The sequence below is a fragment of the Ascidia mentula genome, chromosome 4, assembly GCF_947561715.1.
Source record: "Ascidia mentula chromosome 4, kaAscMent1.1, whole genome shotgun sequence".
Lineage (NCBI taxonomy): Eukaryota > Metazoa > Chordata > Ascidiacea > Phlebobranchia > Ascidiidae > Ascidia > Ascidia mentula.
Genome location: NC_138569.1, coordinates 21,043,807 through 21,060,177, shown reverse-complemented (window position 1 = coordinate 21,060,177; position 16,371 = coordinate 21,043,807). Strand labels below are relative to the sequence as shown.

Sequence of the window (16,371 nt, the reverse complement as noted above, 5' to 3'; positions counted from 1 at the left end):
GAATAGTGAATGTAGTAAAGATATCAAACAGTTACTTTGTTCGTGTGCTCGAATCTAACGATCAACATGTTTCACAGCTATGAACATTCCGCCACAGTACAACCATGATTTTACTTGCCAACGTTAGAGTGTTGCTTTATCAAGGATATCAAACCAAACAACAAAAGCATACGTAGAATTTTTCAAAAATTTCAAAATATTTTTTCAAAATATATTTGCATCTACATTAAGAATTAAACTGCAGATGCGAGCGTAACACGGTTTATCCGGGGACATTACAGCAATCCTGTGTTACTTTTCATCAGTGAACCATGAAGTCACGTGCCATGTTACGTGACGTCAAACCCAAACAAAGCGATCTAATAATGTCTATCGAATCGCACGGCCGACTGTCGCTCAAGAATCCGACTGGAGACATATTTTGCCGTTTCCGCTTAAAAGCTCGACAAACCAGGGAGAAATTCGCCACGAGCCACTCGAAAACGACAATACAACTTCGACTACACAAGTGGAACAGCTAAGTGCCGCTCGCCGCTCGATGATTACATCGTTATGTTGTCGACACAATCGTCTGGCAGTCAAGTCCACACAAAAATATATGGAAATTTTATGGGGTCAAGCATATATCAAGTAGGGGATTTAAACTCCCAAGCTCTTAGAAAGCTAAAATTATCCAAAATGTCAGTGCACGTTAGATGTAAATTAAAAAGCAGTGGATGTTGTTCAAAACTAAACATTTACAAACGCAAGTCTCAGTAATGAATCTACAGCCTTTTGCTTGAAGCTCAATGAATTATTTATTGGGCTTGTTGCACAGCAAGGCACTCTCGTGTAAAGTTGACAGTGCCACAAACACAACTTCTGCAAGGCTCAATTTAATTTGAAAACCATCCTATATCAGGTTAAACGTCAATAGCAAATCACATTGTGCTGCTTCTTAACTTGCAATCAATACTAAGAAAAACCCCTGGGGCTGCACACCGCGATTGGCCATTTGCTCATCTGCTCTACAACAACACAACAACCACAACAAAGAGGGTTACGTGACTTTCATCTGCGTGCGTGTGTGTATTAAAACATGTTTAACTTTCATTAGCATCACAAAGCGACTAAGCCTATTTTACATGATTATACAAAATGCACCAATACAAAAGTTTAGTACAAAATTTTGCCCAATTTTTGATGCTTTGACTGAAGTCACACATGATGAAAAACAACTAAAACAGAACATATATTAAAAGCATACACTATCGACCGCACTGGAAAGCTATCCAAATGTCAAGACTTACCTTATACTTCCTCTTTCCATTCGACCATACAAGCAGTCGGAAATGTGTGCTTTGCTCAGAGCAATAGTGAATGGGTAACTTGCTGGACGACCGAGCGGAACAATGGGTCGATTTCAAAGACACGGTAGTTGAATTTCAGCACCCAAATACCCTTTTTCAGTTGCGTAAACATGTCGGTAAGCTGGTATGGGAGACCTGCCTCGGTGAACACCACTGGACAATACATTGTTACAACATGTTTACTGCCAAATAACACTACTGCAATTCTGAGCTAACTTGATATTGCTGAAATAATATTTGCGATATATTCTCATACCCCTGTTGTCCTGTCACACTCTTGTTGCTGTTCCAAGTTTTCAATCATACGTGAAAGAGTTTCAACATTATTCGCTTCAACGACAAAAATCTAACCAATAAAATTACGCCACGTTTATTAACGATGCTTGGACCATGTCCCCAGTCATCGTGTTTACAGCATGGCCGGCAATAAATGTGACCACAAAGTTTGAGAGCTGCACTTTACACAGGGTTAGAAAACAAATAGACCAACCCAGCTTCTTTCTATAACACACACTTAAGTTGCGCGCAAAGGTAAAAGAACGCACAGCGAGTCGCGCGCAGTCATGGTTGAGTGACTTCGGTAAACGGCAGTCTCCAACACAAACAATCCACTGCAACAACCTTCCTTATCTCGACGAGAGGCGGATAGCAGCCACGATATTGACAAAGCAACAGACAGAACGGGCGTTCGACATCTGGCCTGTCGATAGCGCAGATATCACCCATTGTGATGCGTTGTTCATTTCCTTATTTCGCGGAGTGTTTTTTAATTTAGAGACGAGTGCTAATTAATAACGTCCCAAGACATGGTTGGTTGCAGTGCGCGTGTGGCATATGGCACTGTTTGACGGATAACAGTGTGTAACAAATGTACCATGTGCGCAATAACATTGTGGATGCAAAATTTATGTACGTAAATAAACTTACTACAGGATATTTGGATAAAAACCTTTGATCAATATCACAAAACCCCACAAGCAATCAGCGTTAACACAAAGTCATGATGAAATACAGCTAAACATTGCTTAATATGTGGGGTAAAAGCTGTGTACAAAGTTTCACTGAAGATAAGAAGATAACTTGCGCAAAAACCGTGTGACATTCTGTGATTCACACTGAGAACGGCCCAAAAATTTACACATTAACGTGGCCATACGTGGGGGTCGCCCATAAAACTATGACAGGTTATCTACGCATCAGCAACTGTCACGTGAAACTCGAACCACAGACGAAACACCTTTCTCCATACGCAAAGTTTTCCTAATTAGGAAATTTCAACGCGTCGCCCGAAAGTAACATAAACCTGATTCACAAGACTAAGGAGATAGGACAATTGATTCAAGGGGTTTACGGACAGTCGTGATTCATTTTAATGATGAAAAAGGTCAACATCCGAAATGATGTTGTGTCAAAAAACAATTATTGTATCATAAAACTTTCGTATGTTTTGCATGAAAGCGTCACCAGTCTTTGCTACTTCCATACAATGCCAAGACCTCTGAGCTCTTATAATTACCCTAAGCATGTCCAAAAGGGCGCAGTGGCCACGATGTGCAACATGGGGCCGTTCTGTCATCACATTTACAAGTGATATCGTTTTTTAGCCTGATGTTAGTGGTAGTTTGTGGTCGCCTGCAGCATTGATCTAAAATGTCAGTTAAATAGGAGCATGTTGGGATTTGTTCTATGAAAACACGATTGACAACTATTATTGGAAAACAGTTGTGACACATCTGTATTCAGCACTACGAATATGATCGTTTGGGAACGATATCGTTCATTTTGAAGAAGCAAAAAAATGAACAAAATTCTCAAAATACGTCATTCCCACGCTTTACCGTTCATCGATGACGTAAACCTGTGCATAACGCAACCACCAGACAACGTAATGGCTATATCCGCTCTTTGAAACAATGTCTAAATCCTAAATAACAACCTGTCACAATATTCTTAATTTGCGGCGATCGTGTGAATGTCGATATTTAAACCATCAGCAATTGTTCTCGCACAGGTTTAAGCTAAAATTATAGCCCAGATCAAATCTTCAACCCACTTTCAGCAGAGCAATGCCAACAACGTTTTAATAACAGGCCACGATAGCCACAGTCTCCGCTTGACACTGAAAGTGTTTATCTTGTGTAATTGCACGTCCAACTGCCCGGGTATGATTTGAGCGTCCGTTCGACACCGCACGTATATTTTTGTACTAAAAGGTGAAAGGTCCAGATTGCAAATTGCCATGGCAACGTTTCGACGAAAACTCGCAATGATGGTTGCCGGCAAAGTTTATTAGTTCAATTTTAGTAAACAAACATTCAAGAATGCTGCACAAATGCACACTGCACAGCATCACTTACCCAACACTATATGCTTGCATTTTACGCCCATGTGTCTAAAGCCGTGTTTTCGGATAAACGTAATTTTGTGTTAAATCTTGCGAAAATCGTTTGTAATCTGTGTTTTACCAAGTTTTAAAAGTTGCATTGGATTGCGCTCCAGAAGTAAAACAAAATACGGAGAAGAAAACATTTCGAAAGAAGATACCTATGCAAACTCTCATATTACAGATTTAAGACAATGTTCAAATCAACCTTGGGTGGTCGGATTAAGTATTTCCTCCGTAGATATTGGTGAAAAGTCTCGGTGTTTGAGGAATGTTAGCAAATGCCGGTTTGGGACGGGGTAAGAAGAAATCATGACGCCAAGGAATCTGTAAGTATAGAGAGCGGATCGATTCCGTTTTGCACGAAACCAACCGGGATGACTTTTCGATAAAGAATTTGCATTTCTCGTCACGCAATAACAGAAGGTTTCGTTAGTGGGGGGGCGGTGTCACCACTACACGGACTACACTGGGAATAAGGGGGGGCAAATAGGAGGGGGGGTGGGGGGCAAGTTATTTTTTCACACAAACCTCCCATGTGTAGTTTGTGAGAGTGGTGTTGTCAACTTACATAAGCACGGAAACGTTAATTCCCAGAAAAATATATGTCGCTTTTAGAAGCATCGCCAGTCCAAAAAAATAGTAGCATTTTTACACGAGGTGTTTCAATATTTTGAAATTGATGGAGAGAGTTAAAGTTGACGTGACGAACGCACGAAGAAGCAAAAGTGAACACTTGTTATTTGTTGATGGGAAAAACACTTCTAACGGGTTTAAAACTACTGGATACAGACAAGTCACTGAAAATTACACATAACTTCTAAAGGGACACTCCTGTTTCGCTGAGCGGTTACTTAAAAATACAAACCACAATTGACTTGTGACGTAAATCAGCGTAAAGTGCTCACAATAAACCGATCCCATTCTGCACGAATTCCCATTACATCACTCCGTAAAGTTGTCTCTACAACCTACGTAAGAATGACGTGCGCGAGTCGATACAACATGAGGTAATGTCAAAATAAGAATCACCGTGCACTTGTGCAAATGCGACACGGGCCAAAAGTTCACAAGAGAAACCCGCTATTACCCGGTGAGCACGCGTACTTTGACACCTGCAACACTTGGCACTCACTTTGGTACAGTAAACGTAATTACGTTGGCGGTGGATAAAACTGGCAAAAAAAGCCCTATTTGGTCACTAACTGTACAGACTGCGTCCAGTCACTCAAGTCAGACTTATGTGTCACGTATTTAAAACATTACGGACAATTTTAATGGCATCCTCTCTGACAGGTCCGTCTTCATTTCTTTTAGTCGAACATCACGTGTCAAGCAATATCGAGCCCATGGGCCAATTTTTTAAACATTCAATTTAACAGTTTGTGCTTAATTGGGTCGCTAAGTACCTGTGGTAAGCCCAGAGAACGATGAATCTCCATGCCATAATTTCATTAGGTTTAGTCATGATTACGTCGCGCTTTAGCCAACCCGCTCGTGAGGAGTCAAGTCCCACCACTCAGAGCGATCGGCATAACTTGTGGCAAGACTCGTGTTCAAATATGTCCGAGTGGAAACAGTTCTCCCAAAACTGGACCCCGCAGCTCAACAACAAATTAAGTTGTAGAAATCACCAAATAAAGTGATTCCTCAAGTTCATGTATCGTCGTGAATTTATCGAGTAACAAACAAATTGGTTTTAAATACGAAAAACATTTAACAGTATAAGCATTCCGCCTTTTCGTTATACAAGTTGTTCGGCCAGTCAAAGTAGGTATGCATAACACAATAATGATTTCCACAAAGAAGGCTGTTTACAGCCTAAACATGCATGTTTCGCAAGGAAAACTTGAACCAAATTAAGCAAGACACAGCTTGAGGAAGCCTGGTCGTTTGGACCGGCGGAAAGTCGGACATTATTTTTAAGCATATGTTTGTGTTTTGTTTTCTCGGAAGAACGAACAGATCGGCAATTTATCATTTTTCTCGGTGACCAAAACCTATACTTTAAGTTTTTATTTTGAATCTACTTATATTTAATAAACAGCCACACCACACGCCAATCGAAATTTACAGGCAATATCCATCAATCAGAACAACGTTGATCCCATTAATAAAATCAAAACTCGCATTCGAAAGTGCTCACATCAAAACACTTCAAAAATAACCCCAAGTTTTATCCTGCAAAGATCACACGGAGCCGATGTTCCTGGTTTGCCCTCTCTCGACCGTTTAGGAAATCACTCACGCCTGGAACACCAAGTGCGTCACGCCCTGTACACCTGCCGCCCAACCCTTTGCGAACGAAGCATTTCTTAGCATTAAAGGCGCGCGGTATCGATTATTCCCACTTTCAAGTCGAGAATGGAGACAGGTCTTGGCACAAATAGCGTCCCGGTAGAAGAGACCTCCATTATTCGTCACTGCACTGTTTAGCAGAGTCATCCCTTTTTCAGAAGAAGTCTCGCCGAGGGGGCGCGTCAGTGCTTTTATCTTTGAGATGACGGAACACAAATCGTTTCGCTACTCACGGTTTTCCCGATAACTTGCAAATAAACACGAAAACAAACTGGCGGTAATTTTAGCGTCAGACCTTCAACGGTGTTTTCACGAACAATCCTGAGTCGCATTCGTCTTAAAAACCGCCCTGCGAAGTTTCCGATTGCTATTTGGGTAAACCATTGTTTATACTAAGTTAGATTGAACTCTTTATCTGCCCATATATTTCTTTCAAACGAAATTGTAAAGGAGTTTACGAGCAAGGTGGAACTAAATGTGTTTTCTGTTTATTGCCTAGTGTGGCCTGCCATTAATTTCCTAATATTAGTCTAATTCTAATGTCTCGATAATAATGACTGGTTTCTCAAACTGCGCAGATTCCACTTCGCCTAAAAATACTTGAACACCGATTCACGAAACCCTGTATTCTCAATCGCTAATACATTTTGGTGGTACCAATCTACTACAACGTCACCACTAATTATTGCTTTAATAACGATTACCGCATTAAGACACGCTTAAACCTGACTCCCTCTTATTGCTGACACAAAATCGCGTACATTTTGCACATTCCGTTTATCTTCAACTTAACACACCCCACTTTGACTTTTCCAACCAAATTGAAGAGAATTGTTCTGCATCTGGTCAAATGACATTCTCAGCAAATTGCCCGAGCAGCGCTTCTAATGGCCTCGGGTCTCATGCGTTTCTGTACGATGGCCTTTACGAAGTTCAGGCGCGGTCCTTTATCACTGATAACGACGACCTGTGTGGCCCGAAACAATGTTTCAACGGATTGTGATGCAATTGCTTGATTTTATGACTTCGTTCTCTAAAGCGAGGACAGGTGCAAAATAATTATCTCTGACCAGTTCAACATGACCCTGTATGGTTCAAGGTTACTCTTGACGATATGACGAAAAAGTCAAAATTTATTTTGTAAGCTTTTGCTACTATTATTATATTTTGCTGTCGGTTGCTGTGTTAATAATATTTATGTTTTCTGTTACCTTCTGTGCAGAACTGACAAACACAATTATGTGACATAGGACAGAGGGTCCGAAAAAACAGATTCACAAATAAGGGTGAAAAGTTTGTATAAAAAAGTTTGTGAAACACTGTTGTTTCGCCGTTTATTTGTTGAATGTGTTCTGAAATTACTGTATTAGAACATAAATATAGTAATAAATACAAAAAATAGTACCAAGTACTGGCTATGGTTTGGTCGAATTGTAAGGATGATTTGATAAAATGATTACCAGAGAACAACAGGACATAATTAAAAAAAGTTATTGAAGAATCTGTTGACTATAAGGTTATCAGGGTAATTCCCGTAAACTATGTAGATATATGTTTTTCCAAAAGTTTCTTGCTACATAATAAACCTCGATAAACCCACACGGTAACCATCTTAAACCAGAAGAAACGACAGGCGCGTGCGTCACTATTAAAACTTCCTCAGTTTATTTACGAGTTCCTGCCACACAACGACGACAGGTTGACATTCCCGCTTCATTTATCGGGGATGTGAAGCTCGGAGTCAAAAGCGAAACGCCAATAACTTCCCATGCCTACGCACCTGTCGAAACACTACAACCACATAACACGACCTTTCGGCCACTCCATGGTTCCATGGCGGAACCCCAGGGCCCTCGGGCCAGGCTTTTAATTAGAAATGTGAGACCCCTCTGCCCCCTGCTTTTTGAAGTCGTCGGAAGAGCCCCTTAGTGGCGTGAGGAGTTGGGTTTAAAGTGTTACGCGGTAAAGCGGTTCCGAAAAGTGAGACACCACGACTGGCATGGGAACATGGCTGTCTACTGGAAGGGCCTGCAAGCAGCTGCTCTCCGCAATAGAAGCAATATCGGGTGGCAAGTCGCACGACTCCGTGAGAAACTCCGCACAAATGGCGCTGTTTTGTAAAACAATACACAGGGGATCTCCCCGAAGGTGGAGAGGTCGCCGTAAGTTTTTTTCGAATCTGTTTTTGTGTTTGTTGTGGCGAGGAGCAAAGCTTGCACCGTATGATGTCCAGCAGGACCACATTTTTAGTCACACTGAACTGCTCGAACATTGAGGGCGTATTTAGCAGCAATACTGATGATGCCTATAAGTAGGCGCAAAATACTGAGGATTATATACAAAAACTGTCCTCAGTACAATAGTTGGACTACTGGCGGAAAAAATATTACACAAGCTTTAAATTCTGAAGTAACATACATTTATATGATATTGGTTTTTGAATTGAACACATTTTTTTATCTAAACAACAAAGCAAGCTTTGGCAATATCTCGGGTAAAACGCAAATTAAACACTTGATGAAATATCCCTTATTTACAAATATGCTACTTTTTAGTCCCAGTCGTGTTGTTGAACGACGTCGTATTGACACGTCTTGGGAAAACAACTTTACCAACTGCTGTGTACAGGAATGAAAACTCTGTTGGTCGAATTTCATTTGCGGTAAACCGCTAGAAAATTGTAGCGAGTGCTCACAAAAAAACACCACAACTCACCCAGAGCCGGTTGAAACGGAACAACTCCGGTGATATTGACAGTAAATACTCCAAACTTGGCCGAGTTAATTAATCCGAGCAAACAAGGACCCGTGTCGACCATTTAAGGCAACACTGCACTCTCTTCAGACAGAAGTGAGTGATTGTCGAAACAACATACGAGCTGGAAGAAAGGTTGCAGTGAACTTTAAACGCACTTTACCAGTGCATATTTCCTAAATAACAAGCGTTTATTTCACAAAGACAACGTTGTCCCATAGTTATAACATGCTTGCGATAGCATTGCATGGGAACCAATTATGCAAGGAGTTCAATTAAAGTTTCAACAATGCTGCATATCTGTATCGTGGATATTAGAAAAAATATAAACTTGCACAATTCTGCAAGATGTTTCATTATATTTGCTTCAGTTTACAATAAAACTACTACAGTGTGACAACTACTTAGTGTGTTAAATATTCAGGACCTTGCACAACAAGCTACGGTATATCAGGAAACTAAGTTAGACTTTTATCTCCTGTGAGAATTTGACCCGTGCCAAAGGCGGAAGTTTTGAGAAGCCAACTCGAGAAAAAACGGGCGTCCCGTCCAGAGGTCAAATCACCCCATGACCTTGGGCGTTGTTACGTCCAAAACGACCCTTGACATTGAGTTACCCCACGGCACAAGGTTTCACGGTCTGGGATATTGTATTACGGTCATTGGATCTTAGCGAACCGCGGGCTTGTGGGAGTTGAGTTTTGTATGTGGGGTGTAGTTCATTGGGCAGAAATGCGGTGCAAGTCTCCTCACATTGGAACAGTGATTATGTAGGTAATTTGCTCTGTTTGCTTAGCAGGCCGGTCAAGGTTCATCAAGTCATTGGCAATGGGCCAATGACTTTTGACGTTATCTGGCAAAAACATCCCGAACTTCTATATACGGTAATGTCTTTTCCGTAAAAAGGAAGATATGGGCTCGCCGCCTGCATGGCCCGTGACCTTTGTGTTTTACCACAACACCGGACAAATTCCTCCCGTGCCTCAACAAGCATTTTCGGGCTGAAAGCACAACAGCGACAGAATACCTGAGACACCATCTCACCGCACGTGCCAAATCCTCACAAAACCACGATTTGCTGTGAAAACAGTTGCGGAGTTTTGTCATCAAACCTGGGCTTATTGTTCGAGCAAAGAGTAGGTTGAAACCAGACACCTGAGTCTACCCAGTCCCATCACGCCCGGCCAATCACTTCTAATTCTCGAAAACGTTTGGGTAAATGACCCCTGTTAACACTTCCGGCTGCATTGACCCGTTCCGTCGGGAACCAGATCAGACAAATTGTGTTCCTAGAATCGGTCCCACGTGCGTTTAAGGTCAAACGTCATGAAGGTCAAATGCTTGGCACTAGACCGCAATCTGGGTGGGTGTCACCGATTGCATTGCAGGTGGACTTAAACAATAATAATATAATGGCCCTAAACCTCCGGTAACGAATTTACTGTTTTCCAACGTCCAACTTGAACAATTTAGTATTTTTTCGGCACATATGTACTAAGGTGCCAGTGTATTATTCGCAGATTTTTTACCAATGTCCCTAAGCGTACACAGTCACACACGACTTGACATCATTCATAAAAATAAAAATTGACCATTTTTGTGCGGTCAAACCGCGTGCTTAAAACTGAAAACACAATTTGAAAGTTTCACCTGCCCCAGTCAAGTTGTTTACTTTCCCCGGCTTCAAGTTCTTTCCATTGGCTTTCATTAGCCACAAACTCTCAAGCAAAACCCAAACACACTCGAAAGCCAACCACGGTTGCTAAGAAACACTCAACCCTGTCACAAATACACCTTTCTTTCCCACACTTAACCTGCTGTAGCTTTCAAACAATTCGCATCCGTTTGTTTCAATTACAACTACGCTTGTGACGTAACAAACACTCTTTTTTGTCATTTTGGCGCGTAACGAAAATAGAATCGAGCCAGTTAAAGTTCTTCGACAGAAAGTAGGGCAAAGTGCAGCTAATGTTGCAGCCAGTCAATATTAACGTTTAAAAAATATTAACTCTTCTAAATCAGTACACAAGATTATTTATAGAAAAAGATTAAAGGATTAAGGCTAAGCTATTTGTAGAATATGCCACTTTTGCACCAAACATTGTGTACATTATTTTAGTTCCATATAATTAAGGATGAAATTTTATTTTCCAAGTTGTGCAGTGTGCAGAGCGCAAGAATCTGCCATAATCTCAAATCTTAAATCTCCATAATTGCCAGTCACACTTTTACGCGACACGTGTAGTACAACCCGTGACTCACGATTAAGCAATGTCAACCCATGCTGAGCACAAAACAACACCAAAGCGACCAGATCAAATGTAACAATAAATAATATTATGTTATGCTCGCGCAGTGACGTAGCAAAGGCCGTTTGAAGGTCCGCATTGACCTTGGCAAAGACATCGCTCAAGGTAGCAATTACGTCCTGCGCATAATCCCGCGGAAGCAAAATGTAGAAATTGCTGGAAACTACCGCAAGTTTCACGGACAGACTTGTCATGTTCTTTATCCTATAGCTGCCCAGGAGCATTTTGGAACGTTACAATAAAGTATTTAGGGCTTCTTTCCGCCAGTAAAGACGAGTTACAGAAAAGAACGCATTGGATTGGATTGTAAATAGCGTGTAATGGATGTTTTACTGATAAGATGATTCTGTGTTATATAAACATACGACTACATTGTAAATTCTTCAGTTGTTCAACATTTTTTCAACTAAAAGTTGTCATCAATTACCTGATAAAGCTCAGTAAAATAAGTTTTTGATTTAACCTCTAGTCTCGAAAGTGCAAGAAAGTAAACATTAGGTCAGATGAGAATATCAACGCAATGGTCATGAACAGAGTCCCCAAATGAATATCAACAACAACCCATGCCTTCTCCAGCCAGACTAACTACGGGAAGCAAATGAGACGGGCAGTGACCCGGAGGCTGCTCTTAAACCTGCGAGGTTAAGTGTGGCTGGACTTGGATGCGCAACATTGCCATGTGAATTCCACCAAGGAGGTTTATATGCTATCGAAACTGGCCTGTAGGTTTTGCCAGTTTTGCAATTTAATCACAAAAAATGTCATTGGCTGTTGGATTTGGTTCGAATTTTTACTAGGGTTCATCCACAACGAGCTCCTATTTAATACAAAACAGTGGACTTAGCACTACCTTAAAACCTGGTTTTCAATTAATAAATGCAACATTCCACACAAAATTAAAGTCAAGCACTATTAAGTCATTTGCGTTGTTGTCATCTACACATTTATCACAAGTTCTTGGCATCAAATTTGACATTAAAGTTTCTGCGCCATAAGACAGTGGTTGAATTTGCCTAAAAGAAAAGACTGAATGGTTGATACATTGCCATGATGACCCTGAACTCTGCGTGGGCACCAATTACCAACGAGACATAACCACAAACCTTTCGCGGTTTGCAAATAACGTGGTGATATTTGCACCAACAATTGCTACAAAGTTTCCAGAAGTAAAGTTGAGACAAATGGAAGGAGCTGATTCCATCCAAATTACCGGGCCGACTTTCGTTTGTCTCGCTCCGAATTCCGGTTGATTTAATCGCCTTGAAATAAGCACCCCCGTCTGGTAGGGTTGTGATTAAATACCGCCAATTGTCGTTTCAGCCTGGGCCAGTTGGCGGTCGCTTTTGCCGCAAACAGACAACAAATATAGCACGAAGTTGTGGAACCAAACACTGATCCCGCTTTCCTCACAATTGCAAGTTACATTTTGTCGAGATTTCAGGCAATTATGGTTTGATGCCGAACAATCGGATGAGCGAGATGTTATATGTCTGTAGTGCGAGACTGTTGTGAGTCTAATTGCCGATCAGTTCGCGGGTAATGAGGTTTGTAATTGCGACTGAGTCGACCACCCGATTTTCCACACTGATTTCCGGTGTTTTTTTTCGATCCGACTTGTCACAAATCCTTGGGTAAAACCCCGACGAATTCCGCAATCCAACACAAATGTATGATTTATTTTTACACTTGGTTCTATAGTATGACGGTGATTGAATAGTCACCACTAAGTAGAAGTCTTTGCCTGGCCGTTTGCCTGGCAAGATCGTCTACATCCAGTTACACCAAGCTGCACTGATGAGACCAAATGGATCGAAACAGTGGCCATCTGTCTGCAGCTTACATACGACAAATATTATTTATTGAGAACAGCTACTCAATAAAGAAGTGGCCAAAGGTAAAAGCCTGTTTAAGACTAACCTTGACCTTTTGAGTGACTTTATAAACAAATGTTCTATTCATGAGCAAATTCAATTCTAACATTAAACTAAACTGTCAAGAAATGTGTCCAAAAAATCACCGCTGACAGCAGAAACATCAGCAATCCACCAACTAACAGCTGTACAAAGAGTTGGCTGGAATCCTAAACACATAAAACCACCCGATCATTACCTTAATCCCCGTATCTTCGTCAAACGTATTTTAAGATTTCCGTTCGTCCTTTAGTTGAAACGCGTTCAAAAATAACTCCCTTGTATGAATAGTATCACTGTTGCAAATTTCCCCGGCGCAGACTTGTGGCAATCGCGCGAGATTGTTCCAGAATATTATCGGGCGCTCGAAAACCGCGCAGTCGGTCCAAAGTAGAAAAATCAGACGTTTTCACAACAAGCAGCAACCTTCCGACGTCATACGAGATATTTACCGAAATATTACACTCCGCAAGCCCAGGTAAAGTTCAAATGCAACGACGCCGCCACGTGGTTGCCCTTGTGGTGACATTGACACCACGAGGTCATGGTTGGGAATTGGAAGGCGGTCCGACTTGCAAGAAAACGTGTTTGGTTGCAAACATTCGCCTTCGAATAATGGTCGCGAAATTGCTGGCCCGAGACCATTTAAGGAATCCGCCGATCGCAGTGGGTGGCTGGGTGTAGTGTTTGTGGGTGTACGGAGAGCTCCATGCCGTTCTCATGGCCTTCTGTAAACATCGTCTTCTCGGTTTTCAACAGCTTTTTTCCATTACCCCCATTGAGCACATTGGTGTTTACCTTAAGAAGAAAACTCCTTGAGAACTCTAATTCGCTCCTGTTAAAAATCTATTTATTTTAAATGGTTTAGTCCGAAATGTGTTTGTAAAATAACACGATAGGTTTGGTTATAATACACATATTGTTTCACAACTGCTTGTACATGAAATCGTGCGTGACATGCGTGTTCTTTTATAATCCAAGCTAATGCATTTTAACGTGAATGTAAGCGAGCGTATATTTGTGTATTACCCAAGTAAAGCTGTATTACCAGATGTGTGAAAAGTTCACATATGTTAATTATGATTACATTCCACACCCAGGCCATACCTAATACGACAAACGTGTCCCCAATAAAAGACTCTCACGTGCGTTTTTTTCCTTGTCCTAAAGGAGACTTGACACGATCAAGGTCACGATCAAAGTCACGATCAAGGTCACGATATTACAGATATGAACTTCGACTCTAACAATGTTAGTCACGCATGTCCGATTATAATGCAACGTTTTAACGAGAGTTTTGGAATCTCTTATGACGTTCCGCCAAACGAAGGTTGTTAAAAATTAGTCGTTTAAAGTTTTAAGCAATTTGTTTGAGGAATAAAAGTTTGGTGCCTTAATGTGACAGTATTCCAGAACGTAGCCTTTACAACTTTTATAATGTACATAAAATTTATATTTGCTGTTCCACTATTGGTTGAAAAAGGAAAATTTGTGTTTTCCGTATACTATAAAAAACACTAATGCTGTGGAAAAATATAATGATTGTTTTAAACAGGAATTAAACAGTTTTTGAGCTGTGTACTTACGCTACAAAAACAAACAAATGTTTCGCGAAAGGACGTGTGTCGATCTCAAATATGAGAAATGAGCTTTTATTGTAACGAATACCAAGTGTTTTAGGAACACGGATATAGTCGAGTTGGCCATTTCCGCTACATTAGGCGATGTTTGCCGGAGGATTAAAAACCACTCGTATTTGCGACAAAGCGACGAGTCACGCGTTCCGCGACACGCCACATTGCGTCGCGTGTCTGTCAGCAACTTGTAACGCGATATCAATTTGAGATAGAGTATTGATGTCAAACTGTCATTGACAGAAACCTTTAATTTATGTTTTTGTCGAAATCCATTTTCCTATTGCACATTTCTGCCCTAATGGAACATTATGAAGTAAACAAAAACAAATGGTAAACAAAATAAAAAATTAAAAGAAGATAACTAACGGTTTATTGAGACAGTTTTGACAAAGTAACATGGGCTATGATGTTTGTCCTAAAAAAACAACGTTAGAGTATAGTCTTAATTCTCCGTCTGTTCAACTCTTTAAGATGATTAGATTCGCAGACATTGTAGCCGAGCAGGATCAAACACTTTTCCCCGACAAGTCGGAGAGACATCTGAACAATCAAGCACTTCTGCGTTATTTGAGAAGAAAAACGTGTTTCAATGTTATCCGCGCGCGCCTTGTGTATTGTAACGTTCCTGGGCGTAGTTGAAATTTCTGCAGAATGATTGCAAAGTAAACTGAGTAATTTCAATTCCTCTTTCTGCTTCCAACGCAAAACGTCATCGCAAACAGGCAACGTTTGTAAATTCGTACCCGTGTAACCTTGATATGTGAAATCAACCGTGACCCCTTTTCCCCTCAATTCTAAGCTAATTGGGCGAAATTTTATCTCCAAATAGCAATCACTTAAAAGCTGGCCACAACACTTAAACCATCCAAGAGGAAATGTTCGCGGTAATATTTTCTGCAAACAAATAGAAACAAGCGGGTGCTGATCTTACCAACAAACGAAACATTGTGATCATTTTCATTACAGAGTTGTTTGTGAAATTTCCTTTCCAGTGATGTTGTTTGTAAGGAATTATTAATTTCTCAACAAACCCCGATTCTTGGAAAGCATTTAGATAACAAGACTCATAGCAAAATGCAAACAATTTTCCTTAAGGTTCGCCTGTAAATAGCCTGTATCGCACCCTCGGCGTCTTTTATGTGGTTTCAAATTGCTCTGAGGTTGTTTGAACCTATGACAAAGTATCAATCGCATTTGGGCGTTCCTGTCATACTTGATCACGAAACCCTAAATTGGAAACATCTGCTGTGTTTGTGTATGTCTGAGGTCGGCAACCTTGCCCTTATATTCGCCGGCCAAAGCTAAACTCTTGCAAGGTATCAGCGGGCCGTACTTTTTCCACAGAGAATATCACTATCTTCACTGTTATTACACTGCTATTAAAAGCCTTGCAAGTTAGGGCAATTTTATTCAGATTATTTTCGTATTGGGAAGTCATATAATTACTGCAATTTATAATGAGGCTGCGGGCCGGATGATTTTGCTGGACGGGCCCCCGGTGAATGTGAAGTAAGATTGTCACAAACTCCACACTAAAATTAACTTTATTAATATCGCGAATTGCCCTTTAAAGGTCCAATCAATCAACGTAAAAGTTTCCTGTTTAAGCTACAGAATATACGTTGAATTAGACACGCACAGGGAGAGTCGACCTTCGCACAGAAGGGGGCATTTTCTTGCGAGTTAAAATATCCCCGTTATGACGTGTTTATGGGGGACACACGCGGCGTC

General features: G+C 40.9%; 1 protein-coding gene across 2 annotated transcripts in view; it reads right to left on the bottom strand.

Moving 5' to 3' along the window:
• Positions 1–1,368, bottom strand: part of LOC145897333 (uncharacterized) — a 46,161-nt gene extending 44,793 nt beyond the window's left edge. Inside the window, exon 1 of one of the 2 annotated variants that reach the window (XM_082985578.1) lies at positions 1,290–1,368. The gene's annotated coding sequence lies outside the window, so the exon portion shown is untranslated. The remainder of the gene's footprint in view (positions 1–1,289) is intronic. The other variant, XM_082985577.1, reaches the window with a different exon arrangement.
• Positions 1,369–16,371: the final 15,003 nt, after the last annotated feature.